The sequence below is a fragment of the Heterodontus francisci genome, chromosome 7 (genome assembly GCF_036365525.1).
Source record: "Heterodontus francisci isolate sHetFra1 chromosome 7, sHetFra1.hap1, whole genome shotgun sequence".
In the NCBI taxonomy this organism is placed as follows: domain Eukaryota; kingdom Metazoa; phylum Chordata; class Chondrichthyes; order Heterodontiformes; family Heterodontidae; genus Heterodontus; species Heterodontus francisci.
In genome coordinates this window covers 73,448,832-73,469,936 of record NC_090377.1, presented here as the reverse complement: position 1 = coordinate 73,469,936, position 21,105 = coordinate 73,448,832, and the positions used below count along the sequence as shown (strand labels likewise).

The following is a 21,105-nucleotide window of genomic DNA, read 5'->3' as shown; positions in this document are numbered from 1 at the left end:
CAAAATACGATCAGTGCATTCTCACAAGAGCAGTGTAACTTTATGGATAAGAAATTGCCTGGCATAGTGCTGTGGTGCTACGGAAGTTTTGTGTGATCTCAGTGTGTCGCCTGTGCCATCGGCCACTTCATTCACAGCCCAGGGGTGCCAGAGGAGTAGGTGACCTGTTCACACAATGGCTGCAACAGGCATGGGGGCAGGAAGATGGAGAAAACGCTGCAGAAAGGGCAAGCTCTGAGATCAAGCCATATTCTCAGTCCAAACATATTGTTTGACTTTGCTCCACAACTTTCTGGTCAGCTATTCTGTGACCTTGTCCTATTTACACCTTCTCCTTTGTTACTACTTGCCCCACCCCCACTTTGCTTGCTTATAACCTTTTTCATTTCTAATATTTGCTAGTTCTGAAGAGGGGTCACTGACCTGAAACGTTAACTCTGCTTCTCTCTCCACAGATGCTGCCAGACCTGCAGCGTATTTCCAGCATTTCTTGTTTTTATTTTCTCAGTCCAGACTCCGGGTGTTGATCTCCCTGGTCACCTGCTCCCACCCTATTCTAAAGCTGGTCCTTGAGGACCTCCTGGACCCCATGAAAACATGCATTTCTCCTCTTGCCCACATGCACCACTAATGCCTCCAGCACCCCATTTATCATTCTGGAATTCTCTGCCCTAGTGTTCACTTTGCAATTATTTTATATCAGAGCAATATTTTTGTGCAGCTTCCCTTTAAGATATAACCTGTCTTTACAAATAGCAAGCTGGCTCTACCACATGATCGGCAAATAATGCTGCCGGCATCCTGTTCTGTGCACAGAGGCTGCAGTTGAGGAGCAGTTCAGGAACTGCTTGAGCCTATGCTGCATTCATGCAGACGAGGTGGGTACACAAAAATTGCATGGTGCCCGCCTTGATCTGCATGAATACGGGCAGGTCGTGAATTATGACCTCTGTGCCCAGAAAACAATTTGATCTCTACAACTCTTGATAATTCTAAATGAGGTAGCACACTGAGGTTTGCTAAAACGTGATATATCTTGCTGAACTTGATAAGACAGAGCCGGAGCTCAATATCATTTAAAACCAAATTGATTCCAAGGCAAACTGAGGGTGAGCTTTGAAGTTTTCAATAAAGCGAGAGCTACAACATAAAATATTTCATTTGAAACATATAATGGGGTAAAAATTAAATTAGGTAAACTGGAACAGTTTGGGTTTAATGCAGTTAGGTTTCTGCCTTTGTCTCTGTGACCAGAGGTTTAATGCTTACAGAAGATAGAAACATCAACTTGAGCATGAAGAGCTTCTTCATCTGCAGTTATCCTCTTATGTGATCTCAATCAGGGAAACAGTTAGTCGCCATAGACAAGAATTAGGGGGAATGTGCCTTACCAACCTAAATATTAGGCAAATCCTTCTTCTATCTGATCAATTCATATGAAAGTGTTCTTAAAATGACTTACATATATTATGCTGGTCTTAATGAGGTTCAGAATGGCAACTATAAAATATTCTTACTTTAACAAGAGAGAACAGTAAGAACTCTACAATAAAATGTCGTGACAGATCGGCAAAAGTAAGCCAAAACACAAAAGAGAAACTTAAACTTATCAAAAATATTAAACTTCAATTGCTCAAGCAAAATGTTTTGAATCATATGCTGTCACGCTGTGGAGAAATCCATCTTGCAACAATGAATTTGTTACCCCTAGGGATATGTTAATGCCTCTCCTTGATGCGACACATTCTAGGAAGGATGTCATTATTGCAGCTGGTTTCTGTAGTATCAGAGCACTACAGAACATTCCACAGACTATGGGCACACAAAAAACTTGTATTTATCAGTCAAAATTTCTTGGCAGTTTTACAGTAAACCTGCAAAGTACAAGCTGTATATCAGCATACCCAGAATACACTACAATAGAGACCTAATCTATCATGGTAGTTAAAAATAAAGTCTTTTCAACTATGTATATTCACAATCCAACAGGTACCGTATTTTCCCTCTCAGATTGATGTTTAGCATCATGAAATGTCATTTGGAGCTCTCATAGATGCTGCGCTAACTGATGGGATTAATTGAGATGCTGCCTCCAGAAAGTCAAAGCTTAAAATAGTGGTTCTCACAAATAAAGGGAAAAGTCCAATGAGGCAGCAGGATTCTATAGTAACAAATTAACCTTATCTATGTGGTGAATATTGAAAGTACACTCCATACATGTTCTTTCTTTAAGAATGAAATACTTGGACTTCTTGAATGGTTCAGTGAGTTTATCCAGTAAATAGCTGTACCTTAAGCACAACAAAGTCTGCCTTTAGAAAATTAATATTTTGTCCTGAAATGTAGACAGTGATTTTTTTCCATCATTCACAGGATGTGAGTATTACTGGCAAGGCCAGCATTTATTGTCCATCTCTATTTGCCTTTCAGAAGGTGGTGATCAGCCACCACTTGAATTGCTGCAGTTCATGTACTGCAGCTACACCTGCAATGCTGTTAAGTAAGGAGTTCTAGGATTCTGAACCAGTATCTTCTGTAGGAATCAAGGGCAAACCTTTTAATCAAAATATCTTTATCAACAATTTAATCTTAATTGAGCTTTTCAAGACTAATTTCACACCAAATTTTTTTGTGCTAGATAGCATTCTGAATTGAGTGATATTCTAATGGAAATTATGCTAATAATTATGAATTTTATAATGTCTTTTGTAATATGGTACTCATTCTACTGGATACTGTGCATATACCAATTAAAGAAAACAACTGATTTATACAGATTATTGAAGAAAGATTTTATTTTGGGAAGTTTGAATGCAGGCCTGTTACCAAGATTAAATGCCATTAGCTTTACAAACAGTCTTATAATTGGTCCCAACTTGACAATAAAGTATTATAGAGTCCATTTATATCAGTCTTCTGATTATTTTACTGATTATGGCCACTCTTCAGAATCAAAGGAAGGAAAAACACATTAACAGATGTGGAGAAAAATGAGTTCCATTTATATTGTGCATGTGGTGTGACTGAAGCTATTTAGATTGGTTGTATGTTCAAGTGATTTTGTTCTATACTGCCCCTAAATGATGATAGTAGAGCAAAACACTACAAGAGAGGGGGTACTGAAAATGGGGGTATTCCACATAGAAAAAAACCCAACAAAAATAGCATGCCTGTGAGTTATGAAATCTCAGAACTATTACACATTATCTGTCTTTCCCATTCCTTTTCATGCAGGCTGTAAAAAGTACATAGAGAAATATAAAGCATAGAGACTATGGTTAATCTCTAAAGACTACACAACCAAACTTACGGAGAATGAAATTTAACAGTGCATTAAACAGGAGTTAAACTTTTTTCCCGTTTATTTGCACACTCATATATATGCAATGGCTTGGCCATGTGAGCCGCATGGAAGATGGCAGGATCCCCAAAGACACATTGTACAGCGAGCTCGCCACTGGTATCAGACCCACCGGCCGTCCATGTCTCCGTTATAAAGACGTCTGCAAACGCGACATGAAATCGTGTGACATTGATCACAAGTCGTGGGAGTCATTTGCCAGCATTCGCCAGAGCTGGCGGGCAGCCATAAAGACAGGGCTAAATTGTGGCGAGTCGAAGAGACTTAGTAGTTGGCAGGAAAAAAGACAGAGGCGCAAGGGGAGAGCCAACTGTGCAACAGCCCCAACAAACAAATTTCTCTGCAGCACCTGTGGAAGAGCCTGTCACTCCAGAATTGGCCTTTATAGCCACTCCAGGCGCTGCTTCACAAACCACTGACCACCTCCAGGCGCGTATCCATTGTCTCTCGAGATAAGGAGGCCCAAAAGAATATATATGCAATAATTATTCTGCGCTGCTTCTGGAAGTTTGGGTACTTTAGGGTGTTTGAAGACAAACAACTGCATGGCTAATCTAAATGCACAGACAAGATTGCTGTTTGACTAGTTATTCAGGTACTTAGACCTAGAAATACAATTGGAGGCGGAACATGTGTTACAAGTATTGTGGATGCGGTCACAGGGACCACATTAAATTGGTATTGACAGCTCATTATCAGGAGCTAGTCATGCAGCTAGCACTACTGATACTATTCATTGGCTGCTCACCTGTTTGGGTGGGGTGGGAAAATAGGGCTTCACTAATGCCTCTTAAGTGCAGTCAGCATCTCTTAAAAGGGAGGTACACCATGGGTGCAGACAGCAAGGGCACCTTTAAGGAGAAATTGGATGCAACAGGTCCAGAGAGGGCAACCAGGTGTTCAAATGTAGCATTGGAGTCCCTACTCTAGACAATGGATAGAAGGAGGGAGATACTATTTCTACGAGGGGCAGAAATCCTTCCAGGCAACACCACCACTGCCGGTAGGAAGAGGTCGCTGAGGAGATTAATATTAGCTCCAAGGACATGACTGCAATACCAGAAGAATTTCAATGACCTCACCAGAGTTATGAAGGTAAGAATCTTAGCTCTCATGTCAACTACAGCTGCAGCCCTCAATGTACCCCTCCCCACTTCCCACCACTCTGCTACTGAAAGACACTTCACTCTAACTCCTTCTCTAACTACTCTCACACTCTGCAATTCCTACTGCCATCATAATTTCAACCCTCACTTCATTACACCTTATATCTTACACACAACATACAAACTATCCTCCCACGACAGGCATATTCTCTCAATACCTCTCAAGGATGTCACAAACAGACTCTCTTCATTCTTGTAGAAGGTTGCGCACATCCCTGGGATGGCAGGATTTTCTTATGAGGAGAGATTGAGGAAACTGGGCCTTTATTCTCTATAGTTTCGAAGAGTGAGAGGTGATCTCATTGAAACTTACAAAATTCTTATAGGTGTGACAGGGTGAATGTAGGCAGGCTCTTTCCCCTGGCTGGTGAGTCTAGAACCAGGGGACATAGTCTCAGAATAAGGGATAGGCCATTTAAGACTGAGATGAGGAGGAATTTCTTCACTCAGAGGGTGATGAATCTTTGGAATTCTTTACCCCAGATGGCTGCGGAAGCTCGATCATTGAGCATGTGCAAGACAGGAATTAATAGATATCTGGATATTAATGACATCAAGGGATATGGGGAGAGCGTGGGAAAGTAGTGTTGAGGTAGATGATCAGTCATGATCTAACTGAATGGCGAAGCAGCCTTGACGGGCTGAACAGCCCACTCCTGCTCCTGTGTTCCTATGTACAATTTGCACCAAAAGGCGACAACCAGAGGAGGCCTGCACAGGCTCACCACTATGGAAGAAAACAGGCTGGCAATCACGCGTGGGGGAAATCATGTCCATGGCAAGTAGTAATACTGGAAAAAGCATCACGCGGGGTTTATTCACAACTTATCCTCTTTTTCTCTTTCTTCTATCTCTCCCCACAGACTCTGCATGACAAGCTGTAGCTTGTGCTTTCATCAGCACCTTTCTGCTCTCACTACATACTAAAAACTAATTCTTGCCCCTCTCTTTCATTTCAGGTGCTGAAAATGTGGCCATCCCTCTTCCATTTCAGGAACAGGAGTTGAGCCTTCCTGAAAATGCAATGCCACTCGATCTGATTCTAGCAAGCACCAGCTCAGAGACTGGCACCATGTGTCCTTTAGATGGTAGGCTAAAGGAGGAGGTCTTCACATGGTAAATTATCAGCCATTAAGTGTGCAGGACATAATGAATGGGGTCAGGATGCCACAGGTGCTAGTCTGCTGGAGGACAAGATCACCTAATAGCTCTGATGCAGAGCACTCAGATGCTGACTTCAACAGTCCAGGATACTGAAGAAAGCTGATGCGCATACACCAGGGAAATTTTAGGAGCACTGGGCAGCCTGCCAGCAAGTTTGTCTGCAATGATTCACAGTACAGAGCAGTCCAGCTCCAACTTGGGTTGAGAATTCACATAGCACACGAGACCATTTTCTCCAACATGGACGAGTGCTCAGCTCCATGAATGCAACAGTGGTGTCCACTATGATGGATCATCTGCCAACTGCTCAGACAATTTTCATCGCATCTCAGCCGACTGCCTTGGAAGTAAAGCCTGGCTCGGGTAATAAAATTAAAACCTGACCCAGGCCCGACCCGACCATAGCCAACCTGGGCCCGAGTCCTTCAATTTGTATTCATGCCTGACCCGACCCAAAAATATTGAATATGTTATTAGCATAGAAAAAAAATGTGTCAAAACGTAGATTAAAATAAAAACAATACAAAACAAAACCCCACCGCGGCCAACCCGAACCCAACCCAACCCGAGCCCGAATGCTGGACACAGAATATAGACCCGACCCAAACCCGACACATGTAGTCGGGTTTGGTCAGGTTTGGGTTGGGTAGCCAGGCTTTACTTGGAAGCTGAAATGGCTGCCATTTTGGGTCTGGGGAGTGGGCAGTGTTGACAGTGGCTTCACATAAATCCTGACTTGTTCTTGCAGAGGTGAAGTATGAGCGTTTCATCACAATGACTGTATTTGTCGGAATGACCACTGCACAGTCATTTTGGAGATGAAGTCCCATCTTCACACTGAGAACACTGTTATGGCCAGGTGGTAAGGGGTGTGGGTGGTTCCCACTGTTCAACACCTAACTGACCGTAGCAAGTGTTTCTGTTACTAGGGTTTTAACCCCTTTTGTTTTATTTGTTAAATAGACAGCAACACGTTTTCTTGTGGTTTAAAACAAAAGATTAAGTATTTATTGAGCAATATTAATTCCCGAAATTGTCGCAACTGTACCCATGCATTCATTCACTCGTGTGCACGCACACACACACACACACAAGAAAAGATAGATAGAGAGGAACTGGGGAAGTGGTTTGAAGTGAGGTAAGATTTTTGGATTCATGGTAAACTTGTTGAATCTTCTCGGAAGTTAATTTCGCTTTTAAAGTTGTAGGCCTAGGTTATTTGTAGATTTCTCTGGTAGTTGAGACTTCAGTCTGGAGATGGGTAATCACTTTCAGTTCTCTGCTGCACAAGTTGAAGTGTAGAATTCACAGCAGGGCACCTTCTTTGGCTTTTGCTGGATTTCTCCCTGCCCTCAGCTAGACTGGCTTTTGCGATGTTTGCCCTAATTTCTCCCTCTCTCTCTCCAGACAGCTAATTTTTAAGGTCAAAAATTTCTCACATCTTGCCCCTGGTGGGAGATGTAGAGCCCAGTCCTTGTAGCGACCAACAATGGCCCGGGATGTGGCTACTTCATACCTTCTTTGTTTCAGAAGAAACCATTCAATTCAAAAATGTTCCTTGATGGGTTCAGGATGGGTGTAAATGACACCTCTTAGCTTGGAATGCATCCTTTTGTTCTTGCCAGACAGTAAGACAGTTTGAATATACAGTTTGACCTTCGGTGGCCATTTTGTAGCACATTGTCCATTTTTTTAAAGAAAACCCAATTTTTAAAAAACCTTTCAGTTTGGGTTCAGTATTTCAATCGCTGCACGTCACTTCAGCATGACAACAAGCTCCATCATGTTGTGTGGCACTACCACTGTGCTAAATGGCTATATTAAGAACAAATCTGGCAGCTCAAAACTGGATATCGATGAGGCACTGTGGGCCATCAGCAGCAGCAGAACTATATTCAGCTACAATCTCTAATCTCATGGCACGGCATATCGCTCCTCTACCATTAGCATCAAGCCAGGGAATCAACCCCGGTTCAATGAGGAGTGTAGGAGAGCATGGTATACCTAAAAATGAGGTGCCAACCTGATGAAGCTACAACACAGGACTACGTACATGCCAAACAGCAGAAATAGCATGCATGATATATACAGAGCTAAACAATCCAACAACCAACAGATCAGATCAAAGCTCTGCAGTCCTGCCACATTCAATCTTGAATGGTGGTGGAGGATTAAACAACTAACTGGAGGAGGTGGCTCCACGAACATCTCCATCCTCAGTGATGGTGGAGCCCAGCACATCAGTACAAAAGACAAAGCATTTGCGACCATCTTCAGCCAAAAGTGCCAAGTGATTGATCCATCTCGGCCTCCTCCTGAGGTCCCCAGTATCACAGATGCCGGTTTCAGCCAATTTGATTCACACCAAGTGATATCAAGAAACGGCTGAAGGCACTGTATACAGCAAAGGCTGTGGGTCCTGACAACAACCCAGTTGTAGTACAGAAGACGTGCTCCAGGACTAGTTGCACCCCTAGCCAAGCTGTTCCAGTACTGCTATAGAACTGGCATCTACCCAACAATGTGGAAAATTGCCCAGGTATGTCCTGTCTATAAAAAGCAAAACAAATCCAATCTGGCCAATAACTGTCGCAGCAGTCTACTCTCAATCATCAGCAAAATGACGGAAGGTGTCATTGACAGTGATGTCTTGCGGCAACACAACACAACCTGCTCATCAATGCTTAGTTTGGGTTCTGCTCCAAACCTCATTACAGCCTTGGTCCAAACATGGACAAAAGAGCTGAATTCAGAGGTGAGGTGAGAATGTCTGCCTTTGACATCAAGGCAACATTCGACTGAGTGTAGCATCAAGGAGTCTTAACAAAATTGAAGTCAATGGGAATCAGGAGGAAAGCTCTCCACTGGTTGGAGTGATACCTAGCACATTGCTGCAGGAGTTCCTCATGGTAGCATCCTAGGCCCAATGATCTTCAGTTGCTTTATCAATACCTTCCCTCTAACATGAGGTCTCAAGTGAGTATGTTTGCTGAGGAGTACACTGTGTTCAGTACCATTAGCAACTCCTCAGATACTGAAGCAGTCAGTGTCTGCATGCAGCAAGACCTGGACAACATTCAGGTTTGAAGTAAGGGGTAAGTAACATTCATGCCAGACAAATAACAGGCAATGATCATTCCCCCCCCCCCCCCCTTAATGCTGAACTGCATTAGCATTGCTGAATCCCCCACCATTAACATTGTGGGGGTCACCATTGACCAGAAACTGAACTGCAGTAGCCTCATAAATATTGTGGCTACAAGAGCAGGTAAGGGGTTGAGAATTCTGCAGTGAGTAATTCATCTCCTGACTCCTCAAAGCCTGTCCACCAACTAGAAGGCACAAGTCAGGAGTATGATGGAATACTCTCCACTTGCCCGAATGAGTGCAGCTCCAACAACACTCAAGAAGCTCAACACCAATCAGGACAAATTAGCCCACTTGATCGGCACACCATTCACCACCTTAAACATACAGTCGCTCCACCATTGACGCACAGTGGCAGCAGTATGTACCATCTACAAGATGCACTGCAGAAACTCTCCAAGGTTCCTTCAACAGCACCTTCCAGACCCGTGACATCTACCACCTAGAAGAACAAGGGCAGCAGACACATGGGAACATGACAAGTGTTTCCCTCAAGTCACTCAACATCCTGATTTGGAACTACATTGTCGTTCCTTCACTGTCGCTGGGTCAAAATCCTGGAACTCCCTCACGAACAGCACTGTGGGTGTACCAACACCACATGGACTTGCACCAGTTCAAGAAGGCGTGCATCACCACCTTCTCAAGGGCAATTAGGGATTAGCAGTAACCTGACCTTGCCAGTGATGCCCACATCCTATGAATGATTATTAAAACAAAATCTCAAGAGAGTGGCCATGAGTCCATGGGAGAGGCACCTACTGTCTTCTCTCAGGTTGACAAAATGCCTGCTCTCCTGTCACCCACAACACCAGTGCTCTTGTTAATGCCCACAGCCAGCTGGGCCAGACCGCACGGAGCATGTTAAGATGCTGTAGTCTACAGCTGGGTTCACAAGGCCCAGATCTGCTCCAAGTCACCACCACAGCCATCTGAAGTGTTCTCAATGAAAGCTCAATACTGTGTAGGAACAGCAGGATGGGTAAATTAACAAACAAGACAGGCATTAGGTGGATATGAAATTCAATTGTTGGATAATTTTCTTTTTGTTCTGGATTTGGTGTTGGTGTTAAGATTTGTAGTGAAATGATGGCAAGAACCAAAAGGCTGGATTGAAGAAAAACAATTGGCTGGTCATTTTAAGGATGGGATTGGTAAGATTTGCAGGACTGTTGGTATAGTTAGGATGAGAGGGATGGTTCACATGACACCCTCTTGGATTATTGCCCCTCTTAAGAGCTCTGGCAACCAGAAGCACTGATGGTTGATGCTGCTCAAGCTCTTCCTCCTTCTACTCTTCCTCCTGCATTTCTTGCGACCCAGGTGTTGGTAACAGCTGGTTCCTTATGATGGCAAAGTTATGCGGCAGATAATGACAAATTCAGATACATGGTACATGAGCAGTATTGGAAAGTTGTTCTTGAAGGGTCCAGGTAATGGGCATGTTGATTGAGAATGTTGACTGTTCAAATGCCTCTTGATGTAAGCCAGTTCTGCAACTGAGTCTGGCTTTTTGACTGGAGTTATGAGCTGTGTCTCAAGAGGATCACCCTTATTAGCCAATAACCAGCATGTAGCCTGACAGTCTGGTTAGAAAAGCGGGGGCATAGAGGATGAGTGTAAGGCGTATGTCTTATGACTTTTGCCCAGAAATCAGGCACAGACCTGCATGATGGCTGCCTGTGATCACAAATAAACTGGACATGAGGAAGTGAAATTCCTTTATACTCAGAAAGATGTTAGGATGTTGATGGGGAGCCCGCAAGGTAATATAGGTGCAGTTTAAGACACGTTGCACATTGGGGAAGTCTTCGACACAGGCAAAGCCTACTGCTGTCTTGTCCTGCTTTACTCTCTACATTGGGAAAGAGATGTTGGTATTCCACCTAACGTGGAGAGCCTCTCTGCCAGAAGAGTGGAAAACAAATTGAGAGATGTCATCTGCAGTCTGGAAGGAGCTGATGGGATTAAATTTGAAGATCACAGACAGTGCTGTCCTTGTCCTGGTTTGAAACACGTGAAATAGCACGGTGATAGCCTCCTTTTGTGAAGCAAAGGTGCCTGAGATGTTGCTCCTCAGTGAAGCTGAGGGAGAAGAAGTACTCCTTGAAGATCCACTGTTGGTATGGCCTCCTATGCAGTGTCCTCCTCCTCCCAGCTGTTCCTGTTGTCTGCTAGCTTCTTGGCTGCAACCCTTCATCCTTTAGCCCTAATGCGAATCTACCAGGCCATCAGTGACTGCAGTAAAATTGTTTTGAAGGCAGAGACAAGCAGTCCCGACACCAGAAAACACTTCTTAGCAAAAGTCATAATTATGTTGTAGAAATCAGAAAATAGGCCAAAAAACACCAGAAGTTAACTAGCAGCCTATAAGGACAAATCAGAAACTAACCTGTAGGTAGTGAATAGCATCATTGAAAGGTCCTTGCTGTCTGTTAGCACCACGAGTTGCCGACCGAGTTTATCACAGGTTGGTTTATCATACTGGGGTAGACCAATTTCACAATTGTAGGACTCTTAGTAAATATTTTAATGTGTGTAAATAATTCAGCCGTGTGCCCTGAACTCCTAAAAGAAGCCCAATCCAATATGGTGGGTGGCGGACTTCTGGGACAGAATGAATGTGTGCATGATTCCTTCCACAATGGACACTTAGGTGCTCATTATATGCCTGTAAAATGGGTGCACCTTTAACAAATTTCTAAGCCTTAATTTCTTCAGTAGCATACTGTAGTTCAAAGCAGCTATGCAATGCATTTTCTGGATGACATGTAATGAAAATGCAGAATGCTGAATTCCTCCTTGATAGTTGTCCCTAGTATATTTACAAGATCATCAAATCCAGCCTTTTATTGCATCTAGGACCTTTTCTTGAGATAGTCCAACTGTGTTTGCACATGTATGCCTGAGGCCTCTCTGCAGTTGCCACTAATGTAAGCTTCTCAATAGCTTCTGTAAAGCTGGCAGTTCTTGCTGTACAGCACTGCCCAACTGGTAATGGATGCCTCCAACCAGACCAGCTTGATTCATCTTATGTAAATAGGCATTGGATTGTTCATTTCGGACTTGTGAAGGCTCCTTCATTTCATCCATGGATGCGTGGAGTTGGAATCATAAAACGACAATGCACATCTGCAAAGCTAACAACTAACCCTCCTTCAAGCATCACATCTGTTCATACATTAACAATGTTCAATAACTCACTGTGACTTCATTAGATTTAGTAATGCCTTCTGACCTGGCACCTGCTTCAAGTGATGTGATGTGACCATACTGAGTCCTGGATTCTTCCTCTGAGCTCATGACCTTTCTGTAAAAATAGGATACAGGGAGAATATATGGACATTGTTATGCATATTATCGTTTCAAATCCCATGATGGCAATTTGAGAATCTGAATTCGGTTTAGAAAATCTGGAAATAAAAGAACTGTTTTCAGTGCAAGTGACAATGAAACTGTTGGATTGTCGTAAAAGCCCACCCACTTCCCTTTAGGGAAGGAATGCCGCTGTCCTTACCAGGTTTGGACTAATTTGACTCTCGGACCAATGTGGTTGACAATTAACTGTCCTCTGGAGTGAACTAGCAAGCCGCTCAGTTTCTAGGGATGGACACTAATTACTGGCCTTCATATCCTGAGAAAGGATGTTTTTTAAATAACAGCATTTGCTTTGAATCTAATGAAAGTGAAAATAATTGTCACAGTAAATGTATGTGATTGGCATTCCATAAACCAGGAGTGTTACTGTTTTTATAAACTTCCATATCCTATTAGGTCTGTGCCACTTCCCAGCCTACGATGTCCATATTGGCCTGCTTATTGAAGGCAAGGGATTTATCTGCTGGCAATCATAGGACAATGCTACCTGTAAAAAATAGCACACTTTGTTTGAAACGCAATTTTGCAGAAGAAACATGGGTTACACGACACATATATAATTCTAATTCTAGCAGAATGAAATGCAAAATGTCTTGCAAGCTGAAGATGGAAGAGGGGTAAATTTCCTATGTACTCAATTGTATCTATAGGAATAATTAACTGTTAGTAAGCATGGCATTTTCAAGTTTATAAAACTGTGAAATACCTTTAATATATTCCACCTGTAGCAAGGTACTGGGTAAATTCAGCTTAACAATACTCTCGCCCAAAACTAGTTGATTAATATGACTAATACTTGTAAGTTCTTTGCATAAGCTTTTCTATCAATGTTGGATAATTGGCACTCAGATCAAATACAGCAACATTAAATAACAGTGATCCTCATTGTATACCTGAGACTTCAAATCAGACAGGTTTTTTTGAACATCTTTCCAAGTGCCTTGAATTGTTGAAACTGTGACCTGCTACTTGATTACCTTCCACACCTGCTGAACCCAGTTTGGTAGTGAGCTGCTCTTCTGACCACCAAGGGCAAATAGAGATACAGTGGCGGACATTTAAGGGGATATTTCAGAATACACAGAATAGATACATTCCAACGAGAAAGAAATATTCCAAGGGGAGGACCCACTATCTGTGGTTAACTACAAAAGTTAAAGATAGTATCAAACTTAAAGAAAAAGCATATAATAAAGATGGGTGGTAAGTCAGAAGTTTTGACAAAATAGAAAAAGCAGCAAAGAATGACTAAAAGATTGAGAAGGAGGGAAAAATTAGAGTGCGAGAGAAAGCTTGCGAGAAATATAAAAACAGATAGTGAGTTTCCATAGATATTTTAAAAAGAAGAGTTAACAAAATGAGCATTGGTCCTATAGAAAGTGAGTCTGGGGAATTAATAATGGATAATAAGGAGATGGCAGATGAATTGACAGTTATATTGCATCGGTCTTTACTATAGAGGATACAAGTAACATCCCAGAAATAGCTGGAAATCAGGAAATGGAAAAGAGGGAGGAATTCAAGAAAATTACAATCACCAGGAAGTGGTACTGAGCAAATTGTTGGAGCTGCAGGCTGACAGGTCCCCGGGTCCTGAAGGACTTCACCCTAGGCTCCTAAAAGAAGTGGCTAGTGAGATAATTGATGCGTTGGTTTTAATTTTCCCAAAATTCCCTAGATTTGGGGAAGGTTTCATTAGATTGGAAAATTGCCAACGTAACACCTTTATTCAAAAAGGGAGACAGAAAGCAGGAAACTACAGGCCAGTTAGCTTAACATCTGTCTTAGGGAAAATGTTAGAAGCTATTATTAAAGATGTTATAGCAGGGCACTTAGAAAAATTCAAAGTAATCAGGTAGAGTCAACATGGTTTTGTGACAGGAAAATCATGTTTAACCAATTTCTTGGAGTTCTTTGAAGAAGTAACATGTGCTGTAGATAAAGGTGGATGTATTGTACTTAGATTTCCAGAAAGCATTTGATAAGGTGCCACATCAAAGGTTATTGCGCAAGATAAAAGCTCATGGTGTAAGGGATAACATGTTGGCATGGATAGAAGATTGGCTAGCAAACAGTAACCAGAGAGTAGGCATAAATGAGTAATTTTCTGGTTGGCAAGATGTAACAAGTGGTGTGCCACAGGGATCTGTGCTGGGGTCTCAACTTTTTACAATTTATATAAATGACTTGGATGAAGGGACCAAAGGCATGGTTGCTAAATTTGCTGATGACACAAAGATAGGTAGGAAAGTAAGTTGTGAAGAGGACATAAGGGATATAGATAGGTTAAGTGAGTGGGCAAAGATCTGGCAAATAGAGTATAATGTGGGAAAATGTGAAATTGTCCATTTTGGCAGGAAGAATAAAAAGCAGCATATTATCTAAATGGTGAGAGGTTGCAGAGCTCTGAGATGCAGAGGGATCTGGGTGTCCTAGTGCATGAATCACAAAAGGTTAGCATGCAGGTACAGGAAGTAATTAGGAAAAGGTAATAGAATGTTATCATTTATTGCAAGAGGAATTGAATACAAAAGTAGGGAGGTTATGCTTCAGTTATGCAGGGCATTGCTGAGACCACATCTGGAGTACTGTGTACAGTACTGGTCTCCTTATTTAAAGAAGGATGTAAATGCATTGGAAGCAGTTTAGAGAAGGTTTACTAGACTAATACCTGGAATGGGTGGGTTGTATCCCCTGCAGTTTAGAAGAGTAAGAGATGATTTGATTGAAACGTATAAGATTCTGGGGGTCTTGACAGGGTGGATGTGGAAAGAATGTTTCCTCTTGTGGGAGAATCTAGAACTAGGGGTCACTATTTAAAAATAAGGGATTGCCCATTTAAGACCGAGTTGAGAGATTTTTTCTGTGAGAGGCTTCGTGAGACTTTGGAATTCTCTTCCTGAAAAGGCTGTGGAGGCAGCGTCTTTAAATAGTTTTAAGGCAGAGGTAGATAGATTCTTGATACACAAGGGGGTGAAAAGTTATCAGGGATAGGCGGGAATGTGGAGTCGAGGTTACAATCAAGTCAGCCATGATCTTATTGATTGGCGGAACAGGCTCGAGGGGTCGAGTGGCCTGCTGCTCCTAATTCATATATTCGTAAGTATGTAACTGGCTGACAACAATAATCTGAAGAGCCTCATCAATAAAGTTGTCTTTACAAAATTGCTTCCTCCATTAGTATTCTAATTTGTGCTCTCCAGAGTTATTTGATTAACGTAAATGTTATATATAGCACCTACCTGATTATTAAGGAGGAGGAGTAAATGCTTGATGCAGCGCCATTATTGCAGACCTTTTATAATTGAGTGTTCAGTTATCTGTTGGCTGTAATGCAAAATGTGCAATACATGTAGTGTTCTTAATGATGCAATAAAAAACTTTTTAAAAACCCATTTAATACACAAAGAGTGGGCTCAGAGAAAATTGAATCCCAGAGATAACACAACTAAGCTGTGACAACATGGTGCCAATGATATGGTATTGTACCGCACCAGTGCTGTCCAGGCATTACATGTGGCTGCACACAAATGTGCTGCTCTTGCCGGAAAAAGCAACGTCAGGTTGTTAGCCTAATTTTCTGACAATCCTTTCACATCACTTAATGCACGGGGAGTGCCAGCAGTGTTACCTCATTACTGAATGAGGAAGACCAAAAAAACTCATGGATATGTTCTTTGAACTGTTAACAGCATTGTCTCTCCTGGAGCGACTAACTGAACTGGTGATATTAACAGATTTGAGATTTAGTTAATTAATAATCTTGGAAATGTTCGTCATCAGCCTAAATACCAACAGCATTGAGCTGGATTTTGCCGGTGGGGGGGGGGGGGGGGGGGTGGGGTTCGATTGCAAACTGTTAATGTTTGCCATCATTACCCCTCTGAAACTGACCACAACATCAGGATAGCGGACATGCACAGATTAGAAAATAAGAACATAAGAACTAGGAACAGGAGTAGGCAATTCAGCCCCTTGAGCCTGCTCTGCCATTCAATTCAATCATGGCTGATCTCATCTCGGCCTCAACTCCACTTTCCTGCCCATTCTCCATAATTCTTCAACCCTTTACTAGTTAAAAATATGCCTGTCTCCTCCTTAAATTTACTCAATGTTCCTGCATCCTCTGCACTCTGGGATAGTCAATTCCACAGACTCACGACGCTTTGAGAGAAGTAATTTCTCCTCATCTCTGTTTTAAATCTGCTACCCCTTATCCTAAAACTATGACCTCTCGTTCTAGATTACCCCACAAGAGGAAACATCCTCTCCACGTCTACTTTGTCAATCTCCTTATATCTCAATTAGATCTCCTCTCATTCTCCTAAACTTGAGAGAGTAAAGGCCTAAACTGCTCAATCTCTCTTCATAAGACTCATCTCTGGAATCAATCTAGTGAACCTCCTCCGAACTGCCTCCAATGCAAGTACATCCCTCCTCAAGCAAGGGGACCAAAACTGTACGCAATACTCCAGGTGCGGTCTCACTAATGCCTTGTACAGTTGCAGCAACACTTCCCTACTTTTATACTCTTCCTTTAGCAATAAATGCCAAAATTCCATTTGCCTTCCTTATTACCTGCTGTACCTGCACACGAGTTTTCTGCAATTCATGCACGAGGACACCCAGATCCCTCCGCACCGGAACACTCTGAAGTTTCTCTCCATTTAGATAATAATTTGCCTTTCTATTCTTCCAACCAAAATGGATCACCTTGCACTTATCCACGTTAAACTCCATCTGCCAAATTTTGGCCCATTCACCTAACCTATCCATATCCATTTATAAATTTCTTATCTATTGCAACTTACTATTCCATCTATTTACAAGAAACTTGAAGCTGCAGTCTGTCACTCAGGGCTCTAACACAGGCCGTGCTGTGGACCCCCTCACCCCCACCAGCCCCAGAGGCTGGCAATCACAGAATCAGCGAGAATTTCAACTTTCCAGCTCCCATAATGTCGTTTCAAACCCCTTAAAAAGTTACACCTTGTTTAATAAGGTGTAACTGGGTTTTTAAAAGCGAAGTGATTAATAAAATTTGATGATCAACGGAACTGGTAATTAAAAAGTAATTTTATAATTGCGGAATCCGATTAAGCGATCAATTAGTAGATTTAAACTAAATTTTTTCAATACATTTTAAAAATGTTTTTCCCAGAATATTTTAGCTTCTGCCCCATGTGTATGTCTCAATCTTTAATTTGCTATATGTAAAAAAAATTTAAAGTGATTTTATTTTACTGCTTTTTGTTCCTTGTTTGTGTGGCTATGAAAACTTTTAATGTGATTGGCTGCTTAGACTGCCTGATGACATCATTGCAGCTCCGTGCTGTGAAAGCCCAGTAAAGAAAGCTACAATCAGTTGCAGTAGCACTGCACGCAGTAACAGTGAAATTCTCCCAAGAGAGATCATTTGATCTCTCAATGAGCATCCTTACTTCACTGCTGACCGCAAACTCCAGGCCATTATATAATGTCCTTAGGTCTTTCCAAATAGGCTGCCATTGCCATTGCCAACAAGCACCCAGATGTTCAATCAATGCACTTTTAACTTTTTGGCAAATATAGAACTGCAACTAGATTTGGGAAGAAGAGAGCATCTGTTTATCATATTTTATTTAAGATTGATTTTCAAATGTTTAATCAGTTTTGTATGTGTACGCATTCCAGTCCAATTGCGTGGTTTTGGTAAGGATAATGATCTAAAGTATCACAAATCAAGCCCTAAACAATATAATTTTGTGTCATTGGTTTTTTTAGTATATTTATCTAGCTTTGCCCTGTCCAGAAACTAGGAGTTAACTTCAAGGTTAAACGTAATTGACAACTGTTTGGGTTTTTTATGAACACCAGCATTTTTGAAGTGCTATTTGCATTTGGTCCAGCAATTTGTCTCTCTCCAGCACTGCAATGCTCTCCTTAATCCATACCACCACTCCACCCCCTTTTCCTTTCCTATCTTTCCTCAGCACCATATATTCAGCAATATTTAACACCCAGCCCTGCCCTTCTTTGAGCCAGTTCTTTGTTCCAGCCACATCATATTTTCACATGTCAATCTGCACCTGTAACTCACCAATCTTATTAACCACTCTCCGTGCATTCACATACATGCACATAAACCCTGATTTAGACTTTATTACTTTCTCCCTTACTCTGACCCCACCTAAAAACTTACTATTCCCTATTCTAGTGCTATCTATCTCTCCCAGTATTCTGTGCACCTTGGTATTCCTCTCTGATATTTCCTCCTTGTTCCTACACCCCTGCCAAGTTAGTTTAAACCTGCCCCAATAGCACTTACATAGTGACATGGAATGAGGTGATGATACTTAGTAGCTTTGGTGGGCATCCAATCTTTTCAAGTAGTCTGACGAGACCACTTCCGCTGACGAGGTCAAAGGCTTTGGTGAGATCATTGAAAGCAACGTAGAGGGGCATCTATTGTTCACGGCATTTCTCCTGTAGCTGGCGAAGGGAGAACAGCATGTCAATGGTGGATCTCTCTGCTTGAAAGCCACACTGTGCCTCAGGATAGACACGCTCATCCAGCTTCTGAAGCCAGTTTAAAGCGACATGAGCAAAGACTTTCCCCACTATGCTGAGTAGAGAGATTCCACGGTGGTTGTTGCAGTCACCGCGGTCACCCTTGTTCTTATAGAGGGTGATGATATTGGCATCGCGCATGTCCTGTGGTACTGCTCCCTCATCCCAGCACAGGCAGAGCAGTTCGTGCAGAGCTGAAAGTATAGCAGGCTTGGCACTCTTGATGATTTCAGGGGTAATGCCGTCCTTCCCAGGGGCTTCTCCACTGGCTAGAGAATCAATGGCATCACTGAGTTCCGATTTTGTTGGCTGTACATCCAGCTCATCCATGACTGGCAGAGACAGGGTTGCATTGAGGGTGGTCTCAGTGACAACATTTTCCCTGGAGTACAGTTCTAGGTAGTGTTCCACCCAGCGGTGCATTTGCTTGTGTTGGTCAATGATTGTGTCCCCTGATTTAGATTTGAGGGGGGCAGACGGTTGGCCCAAAAGCTCTCTTAATGCCATCATACATCCCTCGGATATTTCCTGTGTCAGAGGCCAGCTGAATATGACTGCATAGGTGGTGCCAGTAGTAATTTGCGGAGCGCCTGGCTGTTCTTTGTGCAGCGCAACTGGCAGCTTTAAGAGCTACGGATGTTAACTCGCTGGGGGCTTTCTTGTAGTTCAGCAGTGCAATGCACTTAGCGGCTATGACAGGTTCCAGCTCTTCAAAGTGAGATTGAAACCAGTCTGCATTCCGCTTCACACAATTGCCATAGGTGGTCATTGCTGAGTCATAGATGGCGTCTCTGATGTGGGCCCACTTGGTCCCTGCATCCCCTGTGGGAGTGTTTTGGAGGGCTATTTCAAGTGAATTCCATGACAATATGAAAGGCACAATTCAGCATAGCGGCACCTCATCAGACCCCTTTCCAATCCTGAGTGGCGTGAAACAGGGCTGTGTTCTCGCACCGATACTGTTTGGGATCTTCTTCTCCCTGCTGCTCTCACATGCATTCAAGTCCTCAGAAGGAATTTTCCTCCGCACAAGATCAGGTGGCAGGTTGTTCAACCTTGCCCGTCTAAAAGCGAAGACCAAAGTACGGAAAGTCCTCATCAGGGCACTCCTCTTTGCTGACGATGCTGTATTAACATCTCACACTGAAGAGTGTCTGCAGAGACTCATCGACAGGTTTGCGGCTGCCTGCAATGAATTTGGCCTAACCATCAGCCTCAAGAAAACGAACATCATGGGACAGGACGTCAGAAACGCCCCATCTATCAATATCGGCGAACACACTCTGGAAGTGGTTCAAGAGTTCACCTACCTAGGCTCAACTATCACCAGTAACCTGTCTCTCGATGCAGAATTAAACAAGCGCAGGGGAAAGGCTTCCTCTGCTATGTCCAGACTGGCCAAGAGAGTGTGGGAAAATGGCGCGCTGACACAGAACACAAAAGTCCAAGTGTATCAAGCCTGTGTCCTCAGTACCTTGCTCTACGGCAGCGAGGCCTGGACAACGTACGTCAGCCAAGAGCGACGTCTCAATTCATTCCATCTTCGCTGCCTCCAGAGAATCCTTGGCATCAGGTGGCAGGGCCGTATCTCCAACACAGAAGTCCTCGAGGCGGCCAACATCCCCAGCAAATACACCCTACTGAGCCAGCGGCGCTTGAGATGGCTTGGCCATGTGAGCCGCATGGAAGATGGCAGGATCCCCAAGGAAACATTGTACAGCGAGCTCGTCACTGGTACCAGACCCACCGGCCGTCCAAGGCTCCGCTTTAAAGACATCTGCAAACGCGGCATGAAGTCCTGTGACATTGATCACAAGTCGTGGGAGTCAGTTGCCAGCGATCGCCAGAGCTGGTGGGCAACCATAAAGGCGGGGCTAAAGCGTGGCGAGTCGAAGAGACTTAGCAGTTGGCAGGAAATAAGACAGAAGCGAAAGGAGAGAGCCAACTGTGTAACAGCCCCAACAACCAATTTTATCTGCAGCACCTGTGGAAGAGTCTGTCACTCTAGAATTGGCCTTTATAGTCACTCCAGGCGCTGCTGCACAAACCACTGACCACCTCCAGGTGCTTACCCATTGTCTCTCGAGACAAGGAGGCCAAAGAAAAATAGCACTTGCAAATTGGCCTGCAAGGAACTCAGTCCCGGCTCTATTTACATACAACCTGTCCGCCCTGTACGGGTCCCATCTCCCCCACCGCCGGTCCCAATGACCCAAGAATCTAAAGTACTCCCTCTTGCACCATTTTTCCAGTCATGCATTTGTCTGCTTTATTCTCCTTTTTTTATACTCACTTGCAGGTTATACTGGGAGTAATCCGGAGATTACTACTTTTGAGGTC

The 21,105-nt window shown here is 43.0% G+C and overlaps 1 long non-coding RNA gene across 1 annotated transcript in view; it reads right to left on the bottom strand.

The window, feature by feature from the left end:
* Positions 1 to 21,105, bottom strand: part of LOC137372066 (uncharacterized) — a 56,293-nt gene that overhangs the window by 570 nt on the left and 34,618 nt on the right. Inside the window, exons 2-3 of the long non-coding RNA XR_010975359.1 lie at positions 15,459 to 15,543; positions 12,077 to 12,148 (exon numbers count right to left, since the gene is read on the bottom strand). This is a non-coding gene — a long non-coding RNA (uncharacterized lncRNA). The remainder of the gene's footprint in view (positions 1 to 12,076; positions 12,149 to 15,458; positions 15,544 to 21,105) is intronic.